This window comes from Narcine bancroftii, chromosome 4, assembly GCF_036971445.1.
Source record: "Narcine bancroftii isolate sNarBan1 chromosome 4, sNarBan1.hap1, whole genome shotgun sequence".
In the NCBI taxonomy this organism is placed as follows: domain Eukaryota; kingdom Metazoa; phylum Chordata; class Chondrichthyes; order Torpediniformes; family Narcinidae; genus Narcine; species Narcine bancroftii.
The window spans coordinates 303,743,086-303,759,390 of NC_091472.1; the positions used below are offsets into that span (position 1 = coordinate 303,743,086).

General features: G+C 39.7%; 1 protein-coding gene across 3 annotated transcripts in view; it reads right to left on the minus strand.

The window, feature by feature from the left end:
• The window catches only part of chn1 (chimerin 1), a 112,573-nt gene that overhangs the window by 24,908 nt on the left and 71,360 nt on the right, over positions 1–16,305 (minus strand). The window lies entirely within an intron of this gene.

Below are 16,305 nucleotides of genomic sequence, written 5' to 3' on the forward strand. Positions count from 1 at the left end.
ATCCCCATTACCCAGAATTCAAGCAACCAACAGCCTCAAGCAACCTGCAAAAATATCGCGGAAAATAAATACATTAAAAAAATACAAAACCTTAAAATTGGCGGCTCCTTGCGGTTAGTACGTCTGTTACGCACTAGACCAGCAACAACAGAAATACACCATCAGAATGGTATCTTCAAAACAATTTTTTAAATTAATAACTATTAACATAACAGTTCTTACTGAACTCTGAACTTAACCCCACTATGCCCAAATGTATGTGTATGTATGTGGCAAGATCATTATAGTTCAGGCATAATTCTGAACAGATGATTTTAAAGTTCAGTCAGTTTTGTGTTGAAACTCAGATTCTTTAAATTGTTGCTCAACAGTAATTATGGAGTAGGTGTGAGGCATCAGGACTTCTCAAAACTCACAAATTTCTAATTGAGTAGTTTTCAGAGAATTGTTTCTTCATTCAAATGATTTCCCTCCCTTGCATGGAGGTTTCAGTACTTCTTTTTCTTCCATGATGATTTCACATACCCAGGCAAGGGATAAATGAACTAACTGTCTAAAAATGGTTATATTTCAGATGCAAGATTAATTTTGCTTTCTTGTGACCACTTGAATGGTCTTCTCTCGTTTAAAGAGAGAGTTGAAAGTGGCCATTTTCTTTAAAACCACTTTTTTGGTGTTCCTCCTTTCATGAGAACACAAGCTGCCTTTTGTTACTGCATTTCAATCCTGTGTTACCTTCAGGATGGTAACGTGTCTTTTCCCTTCAGTTTGAAATTAATTCTTGAACATTCAAAAACGCTTTCTGTCTTGAAGTGTCTTTACCACATGACATCATTCCTGTCTTTTGAAGTTTATCTCTTCCAAGTTTTATGAGCCAATGCCTCCAATATGTCTGCTGACCAATCAGCAAATGGCTTCCTTATATGCCTAGCTGCCATCTGAGCAAATAGCCTTTTGTTTAATTAGATGTCCTCGCTGAGCAATCCCATTGTCTGAGAATTTTCAACACTTACAGTTTTATTGGGATTGCTTTCCAGACTTTGTGATTCTGAAAATGGCTTCTCTCTCTCTGAGTGTAATTGTGTGTGCCTGTGTGTCTCTGTGTCCAAACCCACAAAAATAACTTTATTAAAAATATACATTTTATAACTAAATATTAATAATAACACAATTCCATCACAGGCAATAACAACACGCAATCTCAAACAACCAGCAAATTCACTTATTCGGCATCTACCAATCCCCATAGATGCTGGATACTAGGGGTTTTACTGTATTGCTAATTGTAGTTCACGGTACAGAGAAACAGAATAAAACACAATTCAATTTCATTGAGAACTGATGTATTTGGATACTTTTGGACCAGCTGCCTGGATAACACTGCCATGTCCTTTTTGAGGTAGACAATTCTGTAGCACATAGTGGCAGTCATTTACTTATTTCAGTTATTTACCTGACTAGAGTACTAATTTTTTCTACCTCTAGATAGTTCCAAGTTCCAGCAAGTAATGGTATACACAAGGACTATTCTACTCAAAACATGCAAAATTAGGTACTTTGATTCCAGAAAATAGAATGGCCTATAATTATATAGCCAATATTAATGAGGCTGCTTTGATTTGCCCCTGGATGCTAATAAACCTGAATTATCAATGAAGACAGGTCAGGGATTGGTGTGCTAGTTGACAAACATGAAAGAGTTAGGCGACAGTTCATAGAAAGGAGAAACAACTGAATGTGAGGAAGCCCTTCTTAAATGTATACTTTTAAACAAGGACATCAGAACCTTGGTATCTAGATATTCTGGCTGCATATTACTGACCTACAAGTAGGTACTCCATAAAAATGTACAAAGGTTTTCCTTTTTTAAACTTAAAGGAACAAAATTCCCTGAATTAATCCTCCAGCAAGACTATTGCCCATGGAAAGAAGCTGTTTCTCAACCTGGTGGTGCTGGCTCTAATACTCCTATATCTTTTTCCTGATGGGAGCAGCTGAACGATGATGTGAGCAGGGTGGAAGGGGTCCTTAACAATTTTGCACGCTCTCTTCAGAAGATCATGTGAATGGGGAAAAGGGAGACTCCAGTGATCCTCTCTGCCCCTTTTATGGCCCTATGGATTGAACTCCAATCCTTTTCTTTGCAGAAATCATGCTGATTTCTGAAGGTAGATGTAACCAGCCAGGGCACTCTCAATAGAGCTCCTGTTGAAGGTTGACATAATGGTGGCCAATAGCCTTGCTCACTTCAGTCTTCTCCGCTCAAAGAATGTGGGTGGTATGAGGCTGATCTCAGCATCAGTGTTCATGAGGGACAGTTGCCCAGTCTTCATGTCTCGTAGGTATAGGAGGCCCTTACTGGTACCACTGCTGTGTCTACTAATGACAGCTGGCTTGCTCGTTTCCCGGCGTCCGGCCAGGTGTGGATCTGGGAAAATTACAGGGGGTTAACGTAACATTGGGCATTACAGCTCCATCAACGGTGGTAGTATCAGTAACCAGTAGTCTTGTTGGGACAATTCCCGTGCTGTGTCTGTACGGCTGCCACGGAGAGGAACTGGTGTGGTAGCACCCACTCCTCAAATAGGCTGGACATGGATGGAGTCCGGCTGAGGGGTTCGGAAAAGCCGGTCCTCTTCCTTGGCCATGAGTTGTGGGTGAGCAAAATTCATATTGGAGATTGCTGAGGCAACGTGGACTAGCAACTTCGATAAGAATAGGGGTTAAAACAGGAAACACTTGGTATGTCTGTCTGCTAATGCCAGTAAGTCCTGAATAAGGTCAGAGGGGTTGCAGTCCTCTAGGCCCTGTGAGTTAAGTACACGAATGCCAGATTGTGCTGGCTGACTTTGAAAGTCGAGAAAGAACTGACGAAAGAGGGTATACTTGCGTTCCATGGGCAGGTGGCTCACAAAAGGGCTGACTGTTGCCGCTGTGACTGGATCCAGGGCACTGACAACGTGCCAGAACTTGGTATCTTCAGCCATTATGCCTCTTAACACGAACTGTGCCTCAGTTAGCTGCAGCCAGCTGTGTGACTGGTTGGCCCAAAATGGCAGCAAGTGGACACTTGTGGCATTCACCATAGCCAGGGCGGAGGCAGAAATGGCCGCCAATGTTGCAGGTTAATCTCCGGTGGCTTCAGGAGCCGCTGGTAGGGTCCATGCTGCTGCGTGCTCGGTGGGTCTCAAATGGTTGAAACCTATATGGGGTCACCACTGTAGTGCTCACAATATGGTGGCACGGCGAAGAGAAAAGAACACATCTGCACCAAGCTGAGTGCACCAGTAACTGACTGTTTATTCAAACAGACCGTGCTACAAAGGCAATACTGTGAAACTCCCCACCCGCCATGTTGGCTCACGGGAGTGACATCAGTGCACAGTCTCAGGAGAGGAGCTCGCTCCCTGCAGTCTGCTCTTTAACCATGGTGCTTCTCCTCAGTGAGGAGGCAGTCTCTGTGCCATTGTATGTAGGCTGTGTGCTGTGGCGATTCGGCCCCCTGTGTACAGGGCCAGTCTGGACTGGACCATTATACAAGGTAGATAATAAATATTCACAGTAACTCTAGAGCAAAGAAAGTGTCTTGCAATAGTGTAGACAGTCCATGATTAGAGCATCAAGGGGAGGTTCAAGAGTCTGATAGCTATTGGAACATTTGACAGCTCTTGACCTGTACTCGGAATTTTGGAGAATGAGGGAGAACTAATTGAAACACTTTGAATATTTGCAAAGCAAGAACAGAGTAGAGGTAGAAAGGTTGTTTCCCATGGTGGGAGAATTTAAGACAAGAGGGCAGAACAGGATTGAAGGGCGTCCACTTAGAACAAGCTTGTGGACGGATTTCTTTTTTTAAAAAATATTTTATTTTTGATTTTCAAAGATATCTTTACTGTTTTATTCTTGTTTTACAGCCTCATAATGGCTTCTTTGACTTTCATTGGCACAACTCTGGTCCTCGTTGAAAAATGGCATCTAAAGACTTCAGATGATCAAAAGCTTAGAAGCATGTCTTGCTCTCTTATACCTGCACCAATGAACCAATTAAACATACCCAAGTACTCACAAACCTGTGATGCCAAATGTCCCAAACATTATGGTGCCCTAAAATGAGATGCAACTTCTACATGATCAAACCAAAATGTATACAAATAATATTGAATAAAATCTGTAATGCACAGATTACATGTGAATTGTTTGATTACAAATTTAAAACTGTTGAGCACAGGGGCAATAAAGGAAGAAAAATGTCTTTGTCCCAAACATTATGGAGGGGACTGTAGCTAAATATCTGGATAGAAAATGTTCTATCAAGCAGATGTAGCATGGATTCAGGAAGGGCTGATCCTGTTTGACAAATTTACTGGAGTTCCTTTAGGATATAGCAGGTGTAGTGGATAAGAGAACAGATGGATGTTACGTACTTGGTCTTCCAGAAGCTATTCAATAAGGTGCAGTATGAAATACCTATTCATAAGGTAAGGAAGCATGGAGTTGGAGCTAATGGATAGAGCACTGGTTATTTAATGGAATACAGAGGGCATTTCTCAGGTTGACAATCAATGGTGCATGGAGTGTGGCAGGCTTGCTGCTAGGCCTGCAACCCTTCATGAGATACATTAATAATTTGGGTGCTGATTGTAGCATATCTAAGTTTGTTGATGACACTAAAATTAATGGAACAGCAAACATCTGCACAGGATGTGGAGAGTCTCCAGAGAGATAGATAGGTTATCTGAGTGCACAAGTATCTGGCAGATGGAGAACAGCGCTGATAAATGTGAGGTCATCCACTTTAGAATGAAACAGAATATCATTATTCAAATAGTGAAAGATGACAGCATGCTGTTGTAAAGGTAAAAGTTCCATTCATGTCACCTAATACAAATGCCTAACCTTTTATCTGGAATTCTGAAAACCGGAAACCTCCAAAAGCTGGCACTTATTTTGGTAAATTATATCTAGTTATCTAAGATGGAGTTTGACACTAAACATGACCCAACGTAACCCTCGCTCAACTCCCATGTATCCCATCGCGATCTGCTACTTTATAAGTGCTTCCGAACTGCCCATACTGACACCTGTCCAACGTTGTGGCACTTTCAGTTGGCCCAGCAGCAGCTCAATGGCTGTTGTTGCTACCCATAATCCCCCACGCAACTTAAACCACTGTACAGCGCAGGTGAACTGAGAAGCAGGCTGTTCTCCTGGCTCTGGTAAAACGGTGGGGAGGGGGGGAGGAAATGGGACGCGCGAGAGTGCAAGAGCACTGCAACTCGGTTGGGCTGAGGGGAGAGACAGCAGCGTGATTTGGGAGGGGAGAGACAGCAACACAACTTGGGCAGGAGAGGGGGAAAGAGACAGTAGCGCGACTTGGTCAGACAAGGGGGGGAAAGAGATGGCAGCACGACTAAGTCGGGCAAGGGGGAGAGATGGCAGTGCAACTCAGTCGGGCAAGGGGAGAAATGGCAGGACGACTTGGTTGGGCAAGGAGGAGAGACAGCAGCAAGATTCAGGTGGGTGGGGGGGAAGAGAGATGGCAGCGCGACTTGGGAGGGGAGTGGGGGTGGAGACAGCAGTGCGACTCAGGCAGGCTTAAAGGGACAAATCAAAATGATTCCAAAATCCGGAAGATTCCAAATAATGGCAGTTGTCCGGTCCTGACGATCCTTGATAAAAGCTTAGGGATCTGCACTACATTTGGAATGTAACGTACATGAAATTTTTAAATTTTATCTACCGTAAGGAAGACAAAGAGTCGCCACTTTGTCCAGCGCCCCTCACAGAAATGAGGCCCCAGTGAGGAACAAACTTGCAACCCCTGGCTTACAAGACCAGTGCTCTAACCACTGAGCTATCGGAGCCTCTATGCAAAGGGACTTGGGAGTGCTTTGGCATGAATCGCAAAAGCACAGGTGCCACAGGTAACCAAGAAGGCAAACGGACTGTTGGCCTCCATTTCCAAAGGGATTTAATTTCATAGCAGGAAAATTCTGCTGCAACTATACAGCGTACTGATGAGGTTGCACCCAGCGAGTACTGCATATACAGTAGTTCTGGTCTTCTTACTTGAGATAAGATTTTGAACTTTGGAGGTGGTGCAGAGGAAGCTGATAGGTTGATTCTGATGATGAGGAGTTTAGCCTATGAGGAGAGTTTGAGCCACCTATGATTGTACTCACTGGAATTCAGAAAAATGAGATGGTATCTTATGGAAACATATGAAAGGAATAGATAAGATGGAAGCAGTAAAGTTATTTTGACTGGGTGGTGAGACGAGAACTATGGGATATAGCCTCAAGATTGAAGTCGAAGATGAGGAAGAACAGCTTTCAGAAGAGAATAGTGAATCTGTGGAATTTTCTGCCCAAGAAAGCAATGGAGGCTACCTGATTAAAGTTACTAAAATTATTTAAGCCACAGTTGGATAGATTTTTGCAGAGTAGGGGTATGAAGAGTTATGGGGAAAAGGCAGGTTGGTGGAATTAAGCTCACTGCCAGATCAGTCATGATTGTATTAAATGAGGAGCAGTCTCAAAGGGTTCCTTCTCCTATTTCTTACATTTTTATGATATTGAAATACATTATTGAGTTCCGTACCCTATTTTATCATACTTTATCAACCCTGCTTGAAGTTGAGATTTGATGGACCTTTTTAAAGTCAGGAAATAAAAGGAGAGAACAAGGACTGGAATATTAGAAATGAAATCCTTGAGGGCCTGGTGAAATCCTAATGAAATCCTTGAGGGCCTGGTGAATTTCTTCAAAAATCAACTCACCTGAAAATATCTTCTTGTACCGACGAGTGGTACCATTGCAACACTGCAAACCAAACACAGCCACTCCAATCTCTACCCCATTCCCCAAATTCTCAAGTTCAAACTTGAACCTATTACTTAATTCAAAGTGAACCCACACTACACAATAAGAAAAACCCTCCCATGTTCATCACATCCTCATCACAATCATCCTTTCAGTTTGTGCTGTGTGGCTTACACCATGAAATTTCATTGCCTGGAGAATCAATGAAAAACATAAAGCATACTGTGGAGTTAAAACTCTATCTTTCTTTGGCTTGGCTTTGCGGACGAAGATTTATGGAGGGGTAATATCCACGTCAGCTGCAGGCTCGTTTGTGGCTGACAAGTCCGATGTGGGACAGGCAGACACGGTTGCAGCGGTTGCAAGGGAAAATTGGTTGGTTGGGGTTGGGTGTTGGGTTTTTCCTCCTTTTTCTTTTGTCAGTGAGGTGGGCTCTGCGGTCTTCTTCAAAGGAGGTTGCTGCCCGCCGAACTGTGAGGCGCCAAGATGCACAGTTTGAGGCAATATCAGCCCACTGGCGGTGGTCAATGGGGCAGGCACCAAGAGATTTCATTAGGCAGTCTTTGGTGCACCTGTCACGGTGGCCATATAACACGATCTTGGGAAGGCGATGGTCCTCCATTCTGGAGACGTGACCTACTCAGCGCAGTTGGATCTTCAGCAGCATGGATTCGATGCTGTCGGCCTCTGCCATCTCGAGTACTTCATTGTTAGGGATGAAGTCGCTCCAATGAATGCTGAGACGCTGGTGGAAGCGTTCTAGGAGCCGTAGGTGATGCCGGTAGAGGACCCATGATTCGGAGCTGAACAGGAGTGTGGGTATGACAACGGCTCTGTATACGCTAATCTTTGTGGTTTTTCAGTTGGTTGTTTTTCCAGACTCTTTTGTGTAGTCTTCCAAAGGCGCTATTTGCCTTGGCGAGTCTGTTGTTTATCTCGTTGTCGATCCTTGCATCCGATGAAATGGTGCAGCCGAGATAGGTAAACTGGTTGACCGTTTTGAGTTTTGTGTGCCCGATGGAGATGTGGGGGGCTGGTAGTCATGGTGGGGAGCTGGCTGATGGAGGACCTCAGTTTTCTTCAGGCTGACTTCCAGGCCAAACATTTTGGCAGTTTCTGCAAAACAGGACGTCAAGTGCTGGAGAGCTGGCTCTGAATGGGCAACTAAAGTGGCATCGTCTGCAAAGAGTAGTTGCTCTTGTGTCTTGGTGTGAGCTTGCAGGCGCCTCAGATTCGATCAATCAATCTAAAACTCTATATAGATTTGGAAAACCATGCACAAAATCATGGATTACAGGAGAATGCTCATCTAAGGAAAAGGTTTACAAAACTGCCACAAAGAACAGCAAGCCTGATGCTTGGAAGCATTTTAGAATTCAGTGAAGGATGGCCAAAAAATAAGATAAGGGATGCTATATTTATTACCTTCCCCAAATTCTGGTATCCCCCTTCAATTGTTTAAGAGGAAGAAGGAGAAAGAAAACAAAAGGAACTGATAGCCTGCAAGTCTGTCATCAACAATAGGGAAAATGAATTGATATAAAGCAGAATATCAAGGCAGAAAATATGAAGTCATTATGGATTGTTGCAAAGGAAATTGTTTGATTAATCTATTGGAATTCTTTGGGAATGTGTCTCATAGAACTGATGAAGGGAACCAGTGGGTTGTGGTATATTTCATTGTTCAGTTGTCTTTTGATTTGGTCCCATCCAGGAAACTGATGGACAAGGTTGGAACACATGGAGTGGTGAGAGGAAGGATGGAATACACTAGCGTGACTTATGGATAAATAAGAGTAAATGGAGTCAGTGACTCTTCTTCCAAATGTTGAGCAGATGGTGCAGTACTGGTGAACTCCAATGTTGCACCAGCTTTTCATCCCACTTATATAGTATATGTTCAGGTACCTTCTCCCCTATTTTATCTAGCTCTAATCTGGTCCATTCTGGTTTTTCAAAAAATAAATGACCAACTACCAAAATTAATATTGACGCAAAATCAACTAATCCCTTTCACAATAGATAACCTTTCCTTTAGAGAATGGGAGAGAAAAGGGATCAAAAGAATAGAAAATTGTTTTTTGGGAAATAATTTATTATCTTTTGAACAAATGAAGTACAAATATGGTATAACTCACGGTACAATGTTTGCATACCACCAACTGAAAACCTACTTGAACAACAAATTGGGAAGCAGGCTGAGGTTACCAGAAGGAAGTAGCTTTGAATATGTGATTACAGACACAATGATAATTAAAAGATTTATAACAAACATGTACATCAAACTGCAAGAGAAAGAGAACGAGGAAACAAGCTGTAAACCCAAACAAAAGTGGGAACAAGATCTAAACATAAAGATAAAGAATGAAAAATGGGAAAAGCTATGCTCCGGGACTATGAGAAAAACAATAAACACGAGGTTACGCATGATACAATATAATTAGTTACACAGGCTATACACCACGCCCCAAAAGTTAAATAAATGGTACCCAACAGTATCAGATAGATGTTTTCACTGTAAGAAGGAAACGGGAACAACAGTACAAGTAATTTGGGCTTGTGAGAAAGTGGAAAAGCTTTGGGTAGATCTAAATCAGATATTAAATAAAATCACAAAAAATAACATACCCAAAAATCCAGAGATCTTTCTTCTAAGTAATATAAGAAGTAAAGAACTTGGCCTCGATTTGGATGAAGCACAAAAAAGATTTATTATGATAGCCTTAGCTGTAGCAAAAAAATGTATGTCAACCTGGAAATCAGAAGAGAGCCTGAGAGTACAGCGATGGTACATAGAAATGAATAAATGTATTCCATTGGAAAAAAATAACATATAATTTAAGAAATAACATCACAGTATTCAAACAAATTTGGGAACCGTACATGGAACACAACAGAGAGGTCCTAACACGGACCTCCACCGCCTAAAATGACAGAATGAGAAGAAGACGAAATGAACTGACCCAGTATGTAAAAGTAGATGACACAATTTTCTTGTTTATTTTCATTGTGTGATGACATTGTTTAATGGGTTTAATGTATTGTATATGTTGAATGTTTAGTGGGTAGGGAGGGGGGTGGGAAGGAGGGAGGGAAGAAAAAGGGGAGAAAATGACACTGTGTATATTCAAGAGGGAAATGTTTGTGTGTATTTTGGTCAATATGGTTCATAGTGTGAAAAATAAAATTAAAAAAAAAAAATGGAGTCAGTGACTAGTGACCAATCAACACCAACCCGTGATGATTGGGCAAATGGACCGAAATGCAAAATTTCGAAGATGTAACATTAAAAACGATGAGTGACGAGGATGAAAAGAGGCTTTTAGGGGATACAAACTAACCGAACAGCAGAGGAGATAGAGTATAATCTAGAAAAATATAAGTATGTCCACAATGGTACATAAATACAGAAAAAGGACTGGATTTCTTATAAGCAATTTGGGTGACAAATGATCAGAGAACTACCCTTCTTAGCCCTCTCTCCCATCACTTCTCAGTTTTATTCTCTTCTATCCTCCAACCTGTATCTACTTCTAACCTCTTACTTCTCCCTTTTTCCCCTCTTCTGCCTCATCAACCTTTTTATTCAGGCATCTATCTGTTTTTCCACTTTCCAGACAAAGAGCTCAGACCCAAAATGTTGACTGCCCTTTCCTTCCTATGGATGCTGCGTGACCTACTGAGTTTCTACAGCATTTGTGTATTGCTTTAATAACTTTCAATGTTCCAATGAAACTAAACTAAACATTTCAGCACATGGGTTAATCCAACCTGCTTAGTATTGTAGGCTTCCATTTTAGATTTTACTTCGCAGTTAATAGTTACAAAGTTCACAATGGTTATGCATTTTATTCAGCAAATGAAGAGTCAACCTAGTATTATAATCCTTAAATCTGACAGCAACATTTATTTTTCTGACAAAAGAACATAAAGCATAGAACACTAAAACACAGACTATAAAAATACTGGCCAAAGCCCTGGCAAATAGATTGGCGAAACATCTGCCAAGACGAATAAAGACCAAGTGGGCTTTGTGCAAAAAAGACAGGCAGTGGATAACATTGGCAGACTGTTGGGTATAATGCAACTGGCGCAAACTAGAAATGAGAGAGGTTTAGCTGTGGCCCTGGATGCAAAAAAGGCATTTGTCAAATTGGAGTGGTGGTAGGCCATTGTGTGGTGCAACTCAGTGCTAAGTAGCTGGCCCATTGCTGACCACAGCCCAGAGGTGAACCATGCACCTCTCTGGAAGGAGAAGTCTGCCGGTAAGCCAAAATGGGCTATCCAGTGGGCGGTGAGGGCACGTGCACAGGTCGCAGTCGAGGTGTCCGAGAGTGGGTCGGCATCTAACCATCTCGTGAATCTGTCCACGACAGTGAAAAGGTGGATGACACCTCTGGATGGGGGTAGTGGACCCACAATGTTGACATGGTCGAAACGTCAGTATGTTGCGGTGTCGCTGAATCTTGGAGGTTTAACAGGGGATGCACGCTCTGGTCCAGTTGCCGACCTGTTTGCACAACCCATGCCACATGAACTTAGCTGCAATAAGTTTCTTTGTTTCCCGAATGGAAGAGTGAGCTAGGCCGTGAATCATGTTGAAGATCCGGCGTTGTCAGGCAGTGGGGATGATGGGTCTTGGCTGTCCCAAAGACACATCGCAGAGGAGTGTGGTGTCAGCGGACCCAAATCTCACATTGTCTAACTTTAGGTTTGAGATGACAGTGCAGTATTTCTTCATCATCTCACTGGGCGACCGCCATGGCTATGTCATCGACATTGATGGTCGTATGTGATAATGCATCTGCGACCTGGTTACAAGATATAGGCCAGTTGGTGCTGCTGCCAGGCTGACCAAGGATCAGACACTTAGGCAAAGGCTAACGTGAGTGGATTCTGGTCCGTGAAATCCCTGCCCTCGAGAAAGAAACGGAAATGCTGGATAGCGACGTAGAGAGTGAGGAAAAGGAATGAAGAATTATCAGTTGGCTAAAATGATATTAAATCAAAATCCTTTAATTCCTTTTATGGTTAATAATCGTTATTTTGATGTTTGGTATAACTGTGGAATAAAAAAAAAGGCATTTTTTGGGGATTTTTTTGACTTTTGATGAATTGAAAGTACAATATACCACGTTTTCTTATTATCAACTTTAATCATATTTAAAAAGAAAATTAGGGAGGAATTTTAAATTACCAGAACAAAGTCCATTTGAATATCTAATAACGGATATGTTTATTGAAAGATTTATTACTAATATATATATCAAATTACAAGAGATTATTCAGAATAAGGATTTATTCAATTCTAAATCCATATGGGAAAAATATTTAAATATACAAATTAAAGAAGAAGTATGGCCAAAATTATGCTATGAAGGTGTAACTAATACAATTAATGTTAGATATCAAATGGTACAATTTTATTTTTTTTACATCAATTATACTCCATAAAAATTGCATGCACTTTATTTAAATTGTTCTGATCAATTTTAGATGTAATAAAGAAGTAGGATCTTTCCTGCATGCAGTCTGGCAATGTGAAAAGGTAGATAAGTTTTGGAAGGAAATAAATATTTTATTGAGATGAGTTTTGAAAACACAAATTTTGAAGGATCCCAGAGTATTTGTATTGGGAGATATTTCCCAAGTGAAGTTAGATATTTATTAAAAGAAGTTTTTAAGTAGCAATAGCAATAGCATAGAAATCTATAGCTGTAACAAGTTAAATCTGGTGATATTATGGGATTGAATAGATGGCGAATGGAATTATTAAATTGTATACAATTAGAGAGAATAATGTATAATTTACAAAATCAACCAGAAAAATTTGATAAGATTTGGAAACCCTACATGGATTTTATTGCTATGACTTTACCTGCAGCGTCCACAATCCCCCCATTAGTTATAGTTTAAGATTGTTATATGAACTGCAATTAATTAATTAAAAGATATAGGTTTATTAGACAAGCTTTTTTTTTCTTTTTTTCCTACTTTTTAGGGGAGGGAGGGGGTGGGTTGGGGGGGGGAGAAAATATATAAAAACTGTATTACCTTTGTGTTGTAGTTTTTATTATTCTTATGTTATGGATAAATACTGTATGTTTTGACGCAAATGGAAAAAAATTTTTTTGAAAAGGCGAAGGGATGTCAACTACCATTGATCAGGTGCTCCAGCACTCTGCCAACTGCTGTGCCAGATGTGCTTACCATGAGAATGGTCGGTTTGTTAGACCGTGGACGTACCAGCATTGTCGCCTTTGCCTGTGCCTCCATGGTGTTGTCAAATGCTGTCATGGCCACATCGTACCAAACAAGCTCTTTTGGCTTGTTGGCCAGGACCTTGAAAAGCAGTGGCATTATTCTGGCTGCTGCTTGTCTAAAAGAGTTGACCATGCTGACAAACTCTTGGAGTGCCTTCACATTAGAGGGTTTGGAAAACTTGTGTATGGCCTCAACCTTGGACGGGAGTGTGACTGCTCTGTGGTGGTTGATGTGGTAGTCAAGGAAGTTGATGGAAGTGAGGCCAAACATGCTCATTGAGCCTCTGGCAGAACTGTTGGATGTGTGCGTGGTGTTCCTTGCGAGAGCAGCTGGTGATGAGGATGTTGTCAAGGGAGATGAGCATGAAGTCTAGCCTATGGCTTACCATATTCATAAGCTTTTGGAAAGCTTGGGTAGCTTTCTTGAGGCCAAAAGGCATGTGCTGGAACTAAAGAGCCTGAAATGGGGTGACGAGAGCCATCTTGTGGATGTCGTCTGGGTGGACCGGAATCTGATGGTAGCCACGTATCAGGTCAATCTCGGAAAATACCTTGGCACTGTCCAGATTTGTCGTGAAGTCCTGGATGTGAGGGATGGGGTACCTGTCAGCTGTTGTGACCTCGTTAATAAGGCGATAGTACCCACAGGGTCTCCAGCCCCCTGATGTTTTGGGGACCATGTGAAGCGGGGATGCCCTCAGGCTGTTTGGGTGACAAACTATGCCCATTTCCTCCAAAAGAGGCTGTTTTGGATCATCGGGGCCACCACTGTAGATGTTTGTGGGTTGTACAAACACTGAGTTTAATTGTTTAGCAACTTAGTTCAAACATTAAGTTTAATAATTCAACAGTTCAATTCAAATGTCATTATCTACGATTGAAAATGCGAGTCGACCTGTCGACTCAGAGAGAGGAAAAGTAACCACCCAGTCTCACCCAACTAGTCCGTTTCTCCTAACCCATCACATGCTGGGTACTCTGAACGATGTTTCGAGAACTAAGTGGCGCAATCGCCACAAAACCTTATTTGAACTATAATGGCACCCAGTTTGATTAATTTCCCCTATTTTTAAAGAAGATGGAGCAGACATCTTGTGTGTGTGTTTTTTTTTTAAATGGGGAAGAGTAGTTAATTGATTCTGTATTTTTTTTAAACTTTATTTATTCGTTCAAAAAACAACTAATATATGACATATGCAGCAATTAAACATAAATATGAACTTTTTTTTATATATGTAAAAAAAAGAACCCCCTCCAGCCAACTCTCCTAAGGAGAGCCATAAAGAAAGAAAAAAGAATATTAAAGAAAAAATTAAATATACATATTAAAATCTAATCAATATAAATTGAAATGTAAATATTCTGAGTATAACAACCACTTATTAATAAAAAAAATTAAAATTATCACGCGAACATACGTAATTTTTTCCATTATTAAACAATATTTCATCTCATTATGCCATCTATTAATATCAATCATATTTTTATCTTTCCACGTACTAGCAATACATTTTTTCGCTATGGATAAAGCGAAATATATAAAAGCAAGCTGAAACTTATCTAATCCCAAACCTTTCAGAGGTTGCAAACTACCCAATAAAAATACTGTTGGATCTAAAACTATTTTAATCTTATACAGGTATGCTAAAAAAGATTGAATTTTCTTCCAAAAAGATTGTATATGTATACATAACCAAACAGCATGAAAAAAAGTTCCAACCGTATCACCACATCTAAAACACAAATCTGATTCATAAAAACCATATTTTTTTTGAATTTTTCATTGCATAACGTGCATTTATCAATCTAGTTATACTATCATAATATATATCTAACCAATTATCTTCAGGAAAAATAAAACCAATATCCGCTTCCCATTTAATTTTAGATCTATCCCAACCCTTTTTATCCATACCATCCTGTAATATTTAATACAAAGATGAAATATAACCATTCTCTGGTACCTTCATAAGAAACGTCTCAAATTTAGTCATTTTAGGTAAAATCATATCTCTACCAAACATACATTTTACCAAAGATCGAATTTGATAATAAAGAAATAAAGAGTTCTTATCAATACCAAAACCTTCCCTCATCTGATTAAAAGATAAAAACTTACCCTCTTTAAAACAATCTCCCAAATTTTTCACAGCTTTAAATCTCCAATGCAATAAACTTTGATTATGTATTGAAAAAGAAATAAGTTGATTATTATACAACGGAGTCAAAGCCGATAATTTACCCCTAGAGCCTGTCATTTTATTTTTCTTTATCCATAACTTCATTAAATGTTTTAGTATAGGCACATTATATTGTAAAAAATTTATATTCCATCTCAACAAAAATTGATGTATTTCAAATTCAGAAATAATTGCCATCTCAATTTTAGCCCAACTAGGAGGCCTTACCAAATCCATCAATGAACTAATAAATTTAAGTTGAGCTGCTTCATAATAATTTTGAAAATGTGGTAAACATAGTCCCCCTAACTCATATTTCCAAATTAATTTATTCAAAGCTACTCTCGAAAATTTACCGCTCCATAAAAACTCCCTAATCATTTTATTCAAATCTCGAAAAAATTTTTTATCAAGTAAATACGGAATAGATTGAAACAAATATTGTATATGCAGAAAGATATTAATCTTAATTGTATTTATCCTTCCCATTAAATTAATAGGTAAATCTTTCCATTTAATCAAATCAGTTTAAATTTTTTTCATTAATGGAGCATAATTTAATTTATATAAAGATTGATAATTAACATTCAAAATTATACCCAGATATTTAATTCGATCAGTCCACTTCAAATTAATAATATTTTTATAAACTGAAAAGTAGCAAACCTCAACTTTGACATACCTAGTATTATTACTAAATACCAATAATATCTTTATATAAAAACTCAAATCAACGTATATAGGCCCTCCAATAGAAAAAAAAAATCACAAATTAAAAACTAACTAAAATGAAAATAAAAAAAATAAAGAAAAAAAAGAACCCCCCCCCCCAAAAAAAAAACTACCAAAAGGTAATAATTCCCTAAACAAAAATTGGGTGTGGGTCACCCACCAGTGACTGATGACTAGTAAAGAACTTAGTGCAAATCTCTCCCTCCCCAGCCAAACAATCAATAACATCAAAATATCATAACAAAAAAAAATAGAATTGGAAAATTCTTCTTTTCATCCAAAAGATTCCAATCTCAGAGATCCCATTT